This window comes from Culex pipiens, chromosome 1, assembly GCF_016801865.2.
Source record: "Culex pipiens pallens isolate TS chromosome 1, TS_CPP_V2, whole genome shotgun sequence".
NCBI classification, from domain to species: Eukaryota; Metazoa; Arthropoda; class Insecta; order Diptera; family Culicidae; genus Culex; species Culex pipiens.
The window spans coordinates 111,482,123-111,497,618 of record NC_068937.1 but is presented as its reverse complement, the minus strand read 5'-3'; the positions used below and the strand labels follow the sequence as shown (position 1 = coordinate 111,497,618).

Here is a 15,496-nt window from a genome sequence, read left to right as displayed (position 1 = left end):
ATTTTTTGTAAATCAAGTTTTAGTGATAAAAAGTTAAATAAAAAAATCACCAAATTTTTTTTTACCGTGTATTATTTTTTCCAGTGTAGTCCGTATCCATACCTACAACTTTGCCGAAGACACCAAATCGATCAAAAAATTCCTTCAAAAGATACAGATTTTTGAATTTTCATACATCATTTTTGTATGGACAGCTGCCGAATTAGTATGGAAAATTATATGGACAAACTAATGATGCAAAATGGCTTCTTTGGGCATACCGAAGGCACCAAAAAAGTTTCAGCCGGATTAAAAAATACAAAAATTAAAATTGAAGAAAAAAGACCGATTTCGTAGAGAATTGCTCAGTTGTCACATTTCAATATGAAATAAGTCAAATCGTGTCAAGCTATCCTGACACAACTTGAAGGGGGGGGGGGGGGGGGATTTCAAATCAGAACGCGTTGAATTTTCTAAATTATAACTCGGAACTTCAGCAACCAAATTTCAGGACAATGCACAAAACGTGTTTGTTTGTTATTGTTTGCATTGCGTGCTCCGTTTTTTGTTTATTCAAGGTCAAACATTAAAACGGAACGTCAAAAAGTGACGTGCGACATCAGGGTGTAATAACAAAATCGATTATCCACCACAGCAATTTTCAGTTCCTTTTGGGGTCCTAAACAACTCCCCAAAGTTTGAGAAAGATTGGTTAAGTCCTCACCTGGGTGATGAATAGAGAGAATGAGTAACGTGATTTTCAAATGATCCCACTTTGTTTGCATCTACAAAGTAGGAGGCTGTTCAAGCACAAGCATGACTTTTTTCTTACTAGTAAATTAGCTGTTTATAATCCGTAGTATGTGTTTTATTTTGTCTAGTTTTTGAAATTTTTTGCTGGAAAATTATGTATTTTTAAGTGTTGATCGGATAGAAAAGGTTTTTCTTTTTTACGGGCGTCAAAGAACTGCGGCGAAAATATTATAAATTATAAATTTCCTGGCTGATTTTGGAATCCTGCAGCTTTTTCTGGTCCAGCAAAAAAATAAAAATCGCTTATTCTACCGAAACTGATCCAACAAACAGAGAGCCGTTTTGCGAACCACTATTCAGCACCCAGGTCCTCACATTGCACAAAGCGATTAAATTTTCCATATAAATTTGTTTGGGAAAACCCATTTTTTTTTAATTTTGATATTTTAAAAATCCACGTTTTACGTGAAATCGAAACCGGACTCATATTGGAATGCTCTAAAAGGTGCTCTACAACTTTCCCCAAGAGAGTTTGGTGCTAACTTGCTCCTGAAAGAAAATACAGCGTCCTCAAAGTAAGTAAATCTTTCCCAGTTCCTGAGGGGAACACCCTTGAAGAGTATCGGGGCCGGCATTTACAAAGCGGATTCAGTGGCAGTTTCATTCTCAACTTAATGTTAACATGTTAAGGTTAATGTTAACATTCCATAGGTCGCCCTAAGGTGTCGTGATAAGGTCCAGTTTGTGACGATACACTACCTTCCCTTTACTAAGCAATCGATTCCAGAAGGGAAAAGATCACCAGTTGTGTTGGTCCGAGCCGGGATTTGAACCCCGATCTACCGCTTACGAGACGGAAGCGTTACCACTGGGCTACGTGGCTAGGAGCAAGTTAGCAACATACTCTTTTCGGGAAAGTTGTAGAGCACATTCCAGAGCAACCGAAACGCTTTGCGCAAAGTGGGGACTTAACCAATAATGAAAAAAGGGTTTAAAATTCATTTTACACATCCTCAGTTGTATCGCAATCAATATCGAAGTATTGATGAATTTTTTTTTAAGCCAAACAAAAAACTTTTTGCATAACTGTACAACGGAATTTCACAAAAATTCAAAATATTTTCGATCGATCCCAAAACGCTTTTTAATTTGTTTTCAGTTGATAGGGGAGATGGGGGTAAGACGGCCACCCTAAGGGAGAAGTCTAATAAAATTTACACAACAGATTATTTTGATCTCAAATTACGTACATATTGTTCTACTACTAATCCATTATAGAAATAACATAAATTAGTTAGTCTAAAAACCAATTTTCAATACTTTTCAGCAATTTAAAAAAAATAGTTGAAATCGTGTATATATGAAATACGCGGGGTAAGACGGCCACCCAAGTGGGGTAAGACGGCCAGTGCTATAAATTTACTTAATAACTTTGCTAAATCCACCCAAATACCTACATGGTTGGTTAAACAGACTTCTCTGAACATCATAACTATTTTGGGTGAAAAAAATCAGGTTTCAAATGTGAAGGAAAATGCTGTATAAAAAATTTAATATTTTGGCTCAGTGAATTTCATATTATTGCGACCACATTTTATGAAAAACTGTGCATTTTTTACAAAACAAGCACAATTTGATGCAAAATTATTAGTTTGTGTATTTCGATTAGAATAAGTAAATCAAAATTATGTAAACAATATTAAATTCGCGATTTTTATGAAAAGTTTGATAGGACTTCATACTATTCAATGAGTGTTGCTATATCACAGTAAAGAATGTTGTCGAAATGGTAGTTAACAGCATTTTGATTAAAAATGGATGTAGTTTTATCGAAAATGCTTTTTCTTTATCTACAAATATGTCTTAATAGTCAAAACCCGTCAAAAATATAACCTATATCAAATAAAATCCACAACTTACGGGTGGCCGTCTTACCCCCGGAGGAGGTGGCCGTCTTGCCCCCAAATAAATTATTTTTTTAAACATTTTTTGTAAATAGCTCATCGCATTTTTTAAACTATTTCAAGGGACATAATTTAGGGAATACTTCAATTTAACATGAAAAAATATTTGAAGACAGGAAAACATATTGTTATCTAACAAAAATGCCTAAGTTGTAATCCATGAAAATTACATCCAGTTTCAAGTTCAAAAATTGTTTCTTTATTTTGAGCTATTTTTATACTATTTCAAACAATATTTTTGGCAAAGGTGACTCCATATGCATTATTTAGCATGAGGAACAGTATTGCTAAACATTTTAGTAATATTAATTAGTATACTTATTAAAACAGTGGGGTGGCCGTCTTACCCCGCCTGGCCGTCTTACCCCCAGCTCCCCTAAGACTTCTATTTCCATCAAAATTTGGAAGTTTATTGAAAAAAATATTGTTTTGCCCCCTGATTTTTCGGACCGCTTTCAAATGTAATTTGTAACGGCCATATTTGATAAAAAAAATGAAAACGAGAAGATGCCCTTGAAAACCATAGGTCTTGGTGGTCTCTATGTCAAGATTTCTACTCAAAACTAAACATTCGAGTATTTGAATGGCATCCAAACGTCCAAATCGCGGCCGAAATGGCGATAATAATGTATTGAAAAATGCATTTTTTTTTATTTAAAAGGCAATCAAATATTCAAAAAAAAAAAAATTAAAAAATACGAAAAAAAATTGTTGTCATGATTTGATTATCCAAAGCCTCATACAATCCTTCGGACAATCGAACTTCGGATAATCGAAACTTCGGATAATCGAGGTTTCAGATAATCGAGCCTGGACTGTATTATATTTACGTATTTTTATGATCTAAAGTTTGAAAAAAAAATCATATTCAATCATTTCTCATCAAACACCGTCATTTTGGGCAAATCAGAATAAATGTCACGAATAAAGGTCGTAGAAGGTGCATTTCTTTTTTGGGGCAATGATGGTTTTGAATTCAGGATCCAAAATAATAAATTGCTATGAAGAAATAATTACTATATGTAAAACGCTTCTACAAACAACACAAAGAAACCCGTTTTTTGTTTGATACATTCTGTATCAAGATTTTAATGTGTTTCTAAAACAAACATGGCCACCAAATGGACGATTGGGTATGATGCCTTTCAGAGCCTTAAGACAGCTTTACTATTTTAATTAATTTCTGTTAAAACAAAAAAAAACAGAAAAAATCCAAGGCCTTGGAAAAAAATTCACTTCTGATAATCGAATCATAGAAAAAATATAAATTTTTTTTGTCTTATTTTTTATTGTTGAGCTTGATTATGGCTGCAAACATGCTGATTTAGATTTTTTTAAATCCAAAATGGCGGCCAAATTTCGGGGTTGAAAAACTGAAAACATGTTGTTGGTATGCTGAAAGGCATTCAACTACTCAAATTTGACTGAAAGGTGGTCGCAGAACTCGAATGTTAAGGTTAAGGAAAAGCTAAAAGGCATATATAATGAATAACATTGATTTTATGACTGTATCAAAAAATTTCTCGAGATTCCGTGAATTTCCGGAAAAAAATTCCGTTTCCTGGGAAACTTAAAACCCGGGACGATGAAACAAGTTCTGCTGAATTCGTCAGTGTGGTCGTTTTGCAACCTTCGGCAAAGTTTGCAAATCTCAAATACTATTTTAAGTTCTAGGAATGAGGACCGGGATTCATTCACAGTACACCGAATAATAGGTGCCGTTTTGTTACATCGTAATAAGCGGTCCACAGATTATCAACAAATTAATATTCAAAGGGCTTTCAGTAAACCTCGTTTCATTGTTCCAATAGAATTTAAATTTAATTATGTTTGATTTAATGTGACCTTTAAAACCCCAAAAAAGTTACTGTTGCCTTATTGCAAACAACGATGTTTACTCCAAAATAAACGAAAATCGTCTTCTTCGACCAATTAATCGGCCATACAAAGCACACAAAGGGCCCATTGTCCTAAATTCCGGGCAAGGCCGCCAAGTTCCCATCATCGCCGGTGTCCCCCCTTACGACGTAATAACTGGCTCGCGGCTTTTAAAAATGAACCACTAGGATATTGAACCGTAGCGTGCCAAGGACGACTCTCCGCGTAAATATTTAACGAAACAAAAAACTGAACGATTATCGACAACTTGGTCCTGCAAACGGAAGGACACACACGGCGGTGGTGGTGGTCGATACTTAACGTTTCTGCCCATGGTTGATTAATGGCCGTGCAACGTGCCAGCCACATTACACGCAGACATCGACGTACGCGTACGTGTGTTGGTCCATGTAACGAGCCGTTAACCTTCAATTGGTTTTTCGTGTTCAATAATGAATAGTGGAGCGCGCTCGTCGTCGCGGTCAGCTCGCCGTTCTGTGGCCACCTGTTCGGAGTGCACGTGTACCGGCCGTGGCGATTTCTAGCGAAATCCGCGCGAAGTATTTTGGAAAACACCGACGAAAGCTGGCAATCAGGACAACCAGCAGGCCCAGGTTGGCCTTGGTTGGCTAGTGATATCAGATAGAGAGAAGCAAGCGTTGACCGACCGGGGTCAACTGGTTCCCCCCCTCCGCCAGCTTTGATCTAGTCGGCATTGGTTGGATACGCGCGCAACAGGCATGGGTGAAATCACCGCAAGTTCAAGGCTTGCTACGTGACGTGTGACCGGAACGCACACACATCGGTGGCACGCACGCATGTCAAGTTATGCAAATGGGACGGATTTTGGACGTGATTTGGAGAAGTTGATCTGCGGGATTGTGTACCGAACGTATTTTCGGCAAAATCGTGGTTTGAGGTTTAATTTTGAGCATGATTGCGCTAACGTGTAACGTGGTCTTGACATTTGAACGACGAATCGAAAACAAGACGAGTTTACATCATTTGATTTAAGTGAATTTAACTCATGACTCAAAAGTGAGTCGGATTTACCCCACAAAAGGCCTACCGGTGCCCATGATCGGACGGAAACTCATTTTCCGCATCATGTAACACCTTCGAAAATAAACGGAACCGGTGCGGATAATCAAAATTTGCCACAGGCACAACAAAAAACGTTCATCAACTTTACCGTCAGTGCAGAAAAGGCCGCAGAGGGGCGCCACTAATGATGGCCCAAGGGTGAGATACTGATTTTTTTGTTGTTGTTCGAACCAGATCCTCCCCTTTTTCTGGCAATCACTACGACGTGAGGGGCAGAGATTTAATCGAAAATTTAGTTTTTTATCGACAATCTCCAAAAAAACCTAAAATCTCACTGAGCAAACATAAGTTAAAGCAACAAATGATGAAGAGTGGCTACCCTCTCGGCATCTGTCATCTTTGAAGTACTGTCAAAGTGACAGATGTATTAAAACAATTGCACGCTTAACAAAAGAGTTATTTGATTAATTTTGTTCAGGTAACTTGGCTCGTTTGGTTGTCAAAAGGACCGTAATTGGTTGGTAAACAAACAGTGCATTTAAGTGTATGTTCACATGTAGTATGAGCGGGATGCACCGTTTGTTTTTCTTGATTAAGAAAACTGGGAAAGTAAGGTAGAGCTACCTAAACACAGCACCATTTGTGAGACGTGCAATCGTTTTGTACCTGTCACTTTGACAGTATAATTTGTTGCTGCAATTTTGTTTGTTTTTTTTTCTGTTAGCATTCGAACGAATTGCTGATGCAAAAAGCAACCAACCAATCACCGCGATCTCCGCGAGACGGAAGTTATTGAAATGTCTAAAATTAGCAACAGTTTCGCGCTAGTGTTGCGTTTTTTCGTTGTTTTTCTTTTCTCATTTGCTTTTTGTCCGGACATCCACACAGCCGCCGGTGAGGCTCCTTTGTTTTGACAAAAAGGAAGCCAAAGAGACTGCTGCCAAAAGGTGGCGTAATTGGTTGACCTTAACGGAAAATTGTTGCACGATTTGAAGCGCCTTTTGACTGAATTTGAGAGAAAACAGCGCGGTGCTCTGCTTTGCTCAATTGTTTCCGTCAAAGTTATGTCACGGTATTGAATAAGTAATGAATTCGGTTTAAATTTGCTGCCAAAAAAGTAACATCCTGTCATTATTTTTTTTTTGCTGAATAGAGTTATCTACGTGCGCATGTATTGCGTGTACGTACACGAAAAAGATTGAGGTTAAATTTTGTCCGGCCAGCAAAATCAAATGGTGCGCTAGTGTGTGTACGCGAAACGTCATAAAGCTCTATTGTTGATAGGAAAAACAATATGTCAAATGAAAGTCACAAAACGCTTCTGCAATCTTTCGTGCATGTCTATTTAAAGAGTTTCGCAGACGATCAATGTTTGTAAACAATGTGGAAAATATCAAATCTTCTGGTAAGGCAGGTAACAGAGAGATTCTTGAAAAAATCGTTCACTCATTGATGTTCTTTTGAGAGTTTACCGAATTATTGAACCAGGTAAAATTCAACGTTACATAAATAACAAAAAATATTAATAATAATAAAATAAATGTATTGATAGTGCACCTTGCCGTCATATGCCAACAAGCCAGAATAGGGGGATGGCGTCGCTATTTTTAGACCACGTTTTCCACTTTTTCGCATCGAAACCGACTATTTTATCGACTTCATTTTGCTGGGCGAGATAGGACGCTGTCTATTTTTAGACGATGACTCAGCACTTTTCCACTCTTGCACTTAAAAAAACCAGGTGGCAGCACGATGTAACGCCACGTCCCTATAGCGAAGGCGTCTATGTTTCGACTTGACGACTTGTCGATCATTCGATCGAGAATGGGCTGGGACCTGTAATTTTATGTTTAGTGTATGATTATGTATAAACCCAAAAATTGAATGAGAAAAAAAACATAAAAACAAACATGTGGACACAATCAGGTTAAGGTGCAAGCTTTCGGATAAATTTTATTGAAAAATTGAATTATTTTAATTTGAATCTGTTGACTGTGAAAAATTAAAAAAAAAAAACCTCTAAAAGGAGTATTGACCGGTCCAAAATTGTGAGTCCATAAAAATGTGGGTTTGAAAAATAGTTTTCGAATGTTGGAGGGCTTAAATTTTTAAGAACGGATACAGACACCTCCCAAGTTTTTAAGAAAACAAGTTCGAGAACAAATTCAAAAATCTACACAAAAACAGATTTTATGGAACGGTTTTTTTTTTAAACAAACCATAAATCTATCTTTTTTATCTTTATATCAGAGCATCGTCTTCTGACACTTGTTGGAAAATCTCTTGTAGAAGTTTCAGAACATTTTAGTGTGAACGTTAAATCTGTTATAAGTCACTGAATTTCTTATATTGTGAATACGAATATTGCTGTTTTCATATTTTGTAAGTAAGTGTAACTTGTTTATTTTGATGACTTTGAAAATCCATTTCAATTCTCATCTTCTGTTCAAAAGCCCCACAAATCCCCTATTCTCGTCATGCCGAATCCTCCGAGAACCCGCCATCACGGACGGCCTTTGGCCACCTCTCCTCGGAATGCAAGGGTGGGTAATTCAAGTCGTCAAGGTGGTCGCCAATCCAGTCGGTGCCGATTAAGCCACCACCAGCAGCGCCAATCGCAGTAGTCACCGCCGATCGGCTCGTAGCAGCAACCAGATTTGTGCAACATGGCCTACTATTCGGCTAGGCTTAGAGCTCAGAGCTGCTATGTTGTAGTTAGTAGTCTAATGGCAGCACGAAAAACTCGTTTTCCACAGTCCGACTCGTCACAGTCACACACACACAGACAGATACACGCCGACACTTTTGTATATTTCTTGCTATAATAGTTTATTTTTCGCACAAAAAAAATTCAAAAGGCTTGAGCCCACCAAAGAAAAACTCGTTTTCATGAAATTCCTTCTCTGAGTTTGGCGGTTAGATTTTCCTCCTTCTCTCTGTCTCACTGCCGTTGATCATTCAGCGTTTCTTCAGACTCTCAGACACACACGCGTTCGATTGCTCATATTGCTCGTGGCACCGATTTTTCCTCCTCGCAGCTGCTTTGCTTTCCATTCACAACTTTGGCTTTTCTTCTTTGTGTTATATAATTTTCCGTTTTCGATTCCACCAATTAATACACGCATTGGACTCATTTTTTTTTCTTTTCGTTAAGCTCAAGAGTTACACTTTGATTAACCCTTAACATCACTGTTTCTAGACCCTAGTATCCTGATGCGAAGACTTCCTTGCAGTTCTTCCCGTTCCTTCAGCGTAATTCCACTTTCAGTAATCCTGGGAGGAAGGTGAAGTGTTGCCAAACTCGTCGTTCCACAAAACCACACGAAACAAACCTTTCGGAAGCGACCACCCAAGGCAAACCCAGCAGGAGTGGGGGCGAATGCGAAAGAACAACCCGTACAAACTGCGACCAATGGACGTCCTCTGGCGTTGAGTGTCCGACTGAAACTGAATCGCTGCGTTTCGGGCGAGCTAGCTTTTTTGGGGTGGTGGAAACTTGTTGAGCAGCAGCACCTCGGCTTTTGCTGTTGCCGCGCACAGCTCTTGCAACAGCTACGGCAAACTCAAGCAACAGCAGCAACAACAACAACAACAACCGCCGACCGACCACCGGAGCTTTGAGGTTAAGCTCCATCAGCCACTCTAGGTGCCTTAAACGGAGGGGCTGAAACTCGTTGGATGTGTGTACATAGTCGGTCGGTGCAAAACAAAAAAAAATCGAAGTGTCCTCAGCGCAAGTTTGCTCGGGCAGAACTTTTGCGCGGCACGAATGGTTGTCCCATGTGCGAGGAACTCCATTGACAGATCGGTTGGAATGTTCACGTTTCGAAACTTGTGCAAACCTGTGGGGGTTGGCCAAGTTTCGAGTGTTGAACACATAACCTTGACAGAGTTTGACAGATTGACAGAATTGACAGCACTCTCACTTTTCACTTCACTAAAGTCACCTCAAACGAAATTATTTCCATCAGCAGGTACCTCGATTCTGACGTCCGTAATTGAGAAGTCACCTCCCGAACGCATCCGTCACTTGTGCGATCAACGTCGTTCGGCGATGAGAGGGCAAACAGTGTGAAGGCCTTCACGTTTGCCAACTGCGATGTGCGTTTCAGGGTGTGCGTTTAGTGGTCAACACTAACACGATCGTGAGCGAAAAATAAAGTTGACATTCGCTCCGAAATCGTTTATTTAGCTGTTGCGTTACGGAATGCATGGAAGGTCCCTGACGGGTGTCTGTAATGCAATAAAGTTGAGATTTGAACGGTTTAAAATGTTGTTTTGCGAGAGAGAAGTGTTCTAAAAACGGCACTTGTTTGCCAAGGAGAAAATTTCTTCGACGTCAGTTCAAACACGTTAAAACACTGTCATTAAGTGTGTTTTTTTTGTTTGTTTATTTATCGTAGGATTAATAATGCCCTGTTTTTACATCACATAGCTCGTTTTAAGTATGTTTAAGAATATTCCCAAAGTTATAAAAAAGCACTAACGAGATAAAAAAAACTAATGGTTTATTTGAATGCTAACTAACAAAAACTAAGATAATTTTTGCTTAAAAACTTAAAAACAACTTAGCTCTTTGGAAATGCAGAAAACCAAGCAGCAAACTCATTTCTATTCGGATAATTGAGATCCGAGATTTGCAAAAAAGGACATAAATCAAGTAAAGTGATCATAACTTGATACAGGGTTGCCGTATTAGGGGGAATAGAACTCATTTTTAAAATTGTAGAATTTACTCTATGAATTTAAATTCACGCGCTGGTATTGTGGCTCAATAACCACTCTATATTTTATATAATCTATAAGCTTTTAAAAAAATGTATAAATTAGCACATTTTGCGAAATCTCAAGTGTCCTCTAGACACGTTATCATCTGAATGTACTACTTACGAAATCAACCCGTTCAAAATTGCAAAGCAAAACCTTAATTTGTGACCATTTTACTATCAAGATTGCATTATTACAGCAAATGACACACCAGAATCGCTAATTGAGTCTAACCTATTGAACCCGGAACGAAAACTTCCCCATCGGCAACCGCATCCAAAGCACGAGATCCCACCTTCATAACGATTCAATAAGGAAAATCCCCTAATCTAAATCGCCACAATCACTTCCCGCAATCGCAAAGAAAGCTTTTCCACCGCATCCGACGCCCACCGAAAGCCGGTCAATGAGTCTACCGCGGTGAATGGTAAAGAAGACGACTGTTACAGCATCGCAAAACCACGACAACGACGGTGACGACGCCGGGAGGCAAGATCAATCACTAATTGTGCATCGCTCGCGAATGATAACCGCCATTCACAGGCAGGCCGCCATTGTCTCTCAGATGGCTTCTCGTCTTCGCAAATAGTGCATGCCGTTGATGAGATAAAACGTGCTTTAAGCAAACTAAGGTGCGAAATGCACAATCGATTACTTTCTGTTTGCGTGGTTATCGATTCAGAGGGGTTTTAGGGGAGAGATTCCAATTGGGATCCAATTTCTTCACTTCGATAGGCCAAATCCTTCACCTTTATCTATATTTTATTTATTTTCTCCGATGTGACGTCAAGCTAAGTTAACAAAGTTCACAACGAAAACTCTCTAACCATTCTCATTGCTGTCAGTGTCTTGCGAACCTTCGTGGTGAACGGACACTAGAGCTGCGGTATTTTTTACTACCTAAGCTCAGAGTTATTTCAAAACAAAATTCACAGTCTTTTAAAGACTACCTGAGTTATTTACCAAAATTCTAAACAGTCTTTTCAAGACTAACACCACCTGAAATTTTGTTGTATTTTACAAACGAAGCCATCTTTTTAAGAGAACTTTGCTTGCAAAATGCGTCAAAACAAAGGTAAACGCAAATCTTCTGAAGATTTGGTCGTTACGTCGGTGAAGCGTTTGAACGCTAAACCGGCTAACGGAAACAGAAAAAGAAAACAGCCTCTTCTGAGGTCTGATTCTGATTCTGAATGTGAGGTCAATCCTCCAATTCCATTGACAAACAGTTTCGGTGTTTTATCCGAAACTGATGACAAGGAACCTTCTCCTCGTACTGAGCCTTCTGCCGTCGAGAAACGAGTAAAGGCTCCGCCAATTGTAGTGACTTCCGTCTCCGATTTGGCCAGCTTTCGAACGCAACTGAAGAATTGCAAGGAAACTTGCAATTTGAAGGTTTCGTTCCAGCTTGGTCGAAGAGGAGAATGTCGCTTGTTGACGGAATCTTTACAAGATCACCAAACTTTTGTTGGTTATTTGAAAAACCACAAACACAATTTCTACACGTATGAGACCAAGAAAGCTCGGCCATTCAAGGCGGTCTTGAAAGGTCTCTCCAACGACTTGTCGGTGGATGAGATCAAAAACGAACTTAAGGTGTTGCTTGGCTTTGCCCCATCCCAAGTAATACCGATGAAGAAAAAATCAAACGGGAATATTTCTCGCTTTGGTTTGACTTCACAATTTTATCTGATTCATTTCAACAGAAATGAAATCAACAATTTGAAACTTTTGGACAAAGTTCAGTTTTTGTTCCATGTACGGGTAAAGTGGGAGCATTTTAAGAAACATGGCGGTAATGGCCAGAATCTGACCCAGTGCCGGCGTTGCCAGGCATTCGGTCACGGTACTGATCATTGCGCCATGGTTCCAAAATGCATGGTTTGCGGGGATTCTTCTCACGACAAGGACAATTGTCCCGTGAAAGAAGTCACCCAATTTAAATGTGCAAATTGTGGTGGAAATCACAAATCAAATTTCTGGGATTGCCCCATCAGAAAAAAGGTTTTGGATTCTCGTGCTAAGCATCAGCCGAAATCCAAACCGAAATTTTCTCAAAGTCAGGTTGTACCTGCATCTTTAAATCAAACGTTCGTTCTGTCTCACTCGAACAATTCTAGAAATACCCCTACCGTGGAAAAGTTAGGTAACAACAATGGCATTTCTTATGCTAACGTCGTTTCGGGTTCATCCACGAATTTTAAATCCTCTACCAATCTTTCTGAAATTGGGCAGGTACCTCAAATCTCATTTGAAAATTTTTCTGCTGGCAACGCTTTGGGATCTTCTGATCTCGGCGATGTTACGTTTGAAAAAATGACTTTTTTGCAAAACTCACTGTTTGGTTTGATTCAAACAATGAGTAATGCTACATCCATGATGGAAGCAATCCAGATTGGATTAAAATTTGCGAATGATGTTGTTCTTACCCTGAAGTTTAATCATGGATCTAAGTAATTCCATCAATATTATGAATTTTAATGCTCGCTCTTTAAAAGCGAAAGAAAATGAATTTTTCAACTTTTTACGAGTTCATAACGTGCATGTTGCTGTTATAACCGAAACATTTTTAAAAACTGGCACTTATTTGAAAAGTGATCCAGATTATAAAGTTATAACTAATAACCGAATGAATCGAAATGGCGGTGGAGTTGCAATAGTTATCCACCGTAGTATGACTTATAGCACGTTACGTGACTTTAAGTTAAAAGTTATTGAAAGTTTGGGCATTGAACTTGAAACTTCTTTTGGGAAAATTATGATTGCAGCTGCATATTTGCCATTCCAATGCACTGGGGAAAATAAAAATTATTTCAAAGGGGATTTGAATAAACTTACTCGGCATAGATCTCGATTTTTGATCATCGGTGATTTTAATGCCAAACACCAATCTTGGAATAATTCAAAAGTAAATTCCAATGGTAAAATTCTGTTCAGAGATTGCACTTCTGGTCTTTATTCGGTTTTATACCCGAATGGGCCAACTTGCTTTTCTTCTGTTAGAAATCCATCAACAATTGATTTGGTGTTGACAAATCAAAGTCAGTATTGTGGTCCTTTAGTGACTCATGCTGAATTTGATTCTGATCATCTTCCAGTAACTTTTTCACTTTCTCATGAAGCAGTTACCAGACCCAATAGTTCTGTGTTTAATTACCACAAAGCTAATTGGGACAGGTATCAGCATCATATTGAGAATAATTTAAATCATGATTTTGTTTTAGAAACCAAAGCTGATATTGATTCAGCCTTGGAATCTTTAACTAATGCAATTTTGGATGCTAGGAATATTGCTATTCCTAAAGTCCAAGTCAAATTTGATTCTCCCATTATTGATGACGATCTTCAGCTTCTGATTCGTCTAAAAAATGTTCGCCGAAGACAGTATCAACGTTCTCGTGATCCTGCACTGAAGCGAATTCAAAAAGATTTGCAAAAGGTTATTGACCACAGATTCACTCTCCTGCGAAATGAAAAGTTCGCAAGAGATGTCGAACAAATTAAACCTTATTCCAAACCTTTTTGGAAACTTTCAAAGGTTCTTAAGAAACCTCAAAAACCCATCCCTTCTTTAAAAGATGGTGATAATATTCTATTAACTAATGGGGGAAAAGCTCAAAAACTTGCTCAGCAGTTTGAGAGTGCTCATAATTTCAACTTGAATGTTTTGAGTCCTATTGAAAATCAAATTTCAATAGAATTTCAGAATATTGTTGAACAAGAATTTTCATCAGATGATGTTTTTAATACGGATCTAAATGAAATAAAATCTATTATCAAAAAATTTAAAAATATGAAAGCCCCTGGTGAGGATGGCATTTTTTACATTTTAATTAAAAAATTACCAGAAGCAACTTTAAGTTGCTTGGTCAAAATTTTCAACAAATGTTTTGATTTGGCATATTTTCCCAGTAGTTGGAAAAATGCCAAAGTAATTCCGATTTTGAAACCGGATAAAAATCCTGCTGAAGCCTCAAGCTATCGGCCCATTAGTTTGCTTTCATCTATTAGTAAATTATTCGAAAGAATAATTCTTAATAGAATGATGACGCACATTAATGAAAATTCAATTTTCGCTGATGAGCAGTTTGGATTTCGCCTTGGGCATTCAACTACTCATCAGTTGTTGAGAGTTTCAAATTTAATTCGAAGCAACAAATCTGAGGGCTATTCTACTGGCGCTGCTCTTCTAGACATAGAAAAAGCATTTGACAGTGTTTGGCATAAAGGTTTGATTGCGAAATTGAAAAGGTTTAATTTTCCGATTTATATCGTGAAAATTATTCAAAATTATTTGACGGATCGTACTCTGCAGGTATGTTATCAGAATAGCAAATCTGATCAACTACCTGTACGTGCTGGCGTCCCTCAAGGAAGCATTTTGGGTCCAATTTTATACAATATTTTTACTTCTGACTTGCCTGATTTGCCCCCAGGATGTCAGAAATCACTTTTTGCTGATGACACAAGCATCTCCGCCAAAGGCAGAAGCCTTCGTGTCATCACAAGAAGATTACAAAAAAGCTTGGATATTTTCAATTCTTATTTGAAAGAATGGAAAATTACTCCAAATGCTGCAAAAACTCAACTTATTATTTTCCCTCACAAACCAAGGGCTGATTTTCTTAAACCAAAAAGTCATCACATTATAAAGATGAATGAGGTAAATTTAAAGTGGGAGGATCAAGTGAAATATCTTGGACTTGGTTTTGACAAAAACCTTACTTACAAGGATCACATTGAAAGTATCCAGGTTAAATGTAACAAATATATTAAATGTTTGTATCCACTTATAAACAGGAATTCTAGACTTTGTCTCAAGAATAAACTGTTAATTTATAAACAAATTTTCAGACCTGCCATGCTTTATGCTGTGCCGATCTGGACAAGCTGTTGCTTAACCAGGAAGAAAAAACTTCAGAGGATTCAGAACAAAATTCTGAAAATGATTCTGAAACTTCCTCCCTGGTTCAGCACCAGTGAACTTCATCAATTAGCCGAAGTTGACACTTTGGATGTTATGTCCAATAAGATAATTGATGCATTTCGACAAAAATCATTGCAGTCTTCAGCTGCATTGATCCGTTCTTTATATAGTTTATAAGTTAGTT

The 15,496-nt window shown here is 38.2% G+C and overlaps 1 protein-coding gene across 3 annotated transcripts in view; it reads right to left on the bottom strand.

The window, feature by feature from the left end:
* The window catches only part of LOC120432523 (ABC transporter G family member 23), a 177,013-nt gene that overhangs the window by 103,185 nt on the left and 58,332 nt on the right, over window positions 1-15,496 (bottom strand). Inside the window, exon 1 of one of the 3 annotated variants that reach the window (XM_052706509.1) lies at window positions 8,951-9,102. The exons of the other annotated variants lie outside the window; for them this stretch is intronic. The gene's annotated coding sequence lies outside the window, so the exon portion shown is untranslated. Of the gene's footprint in view, window positions 1-8,950; window positions 9,103-15,496 lie in introns of those variants that run through there. 3 annotated transcript variants of the gene reach the window in all.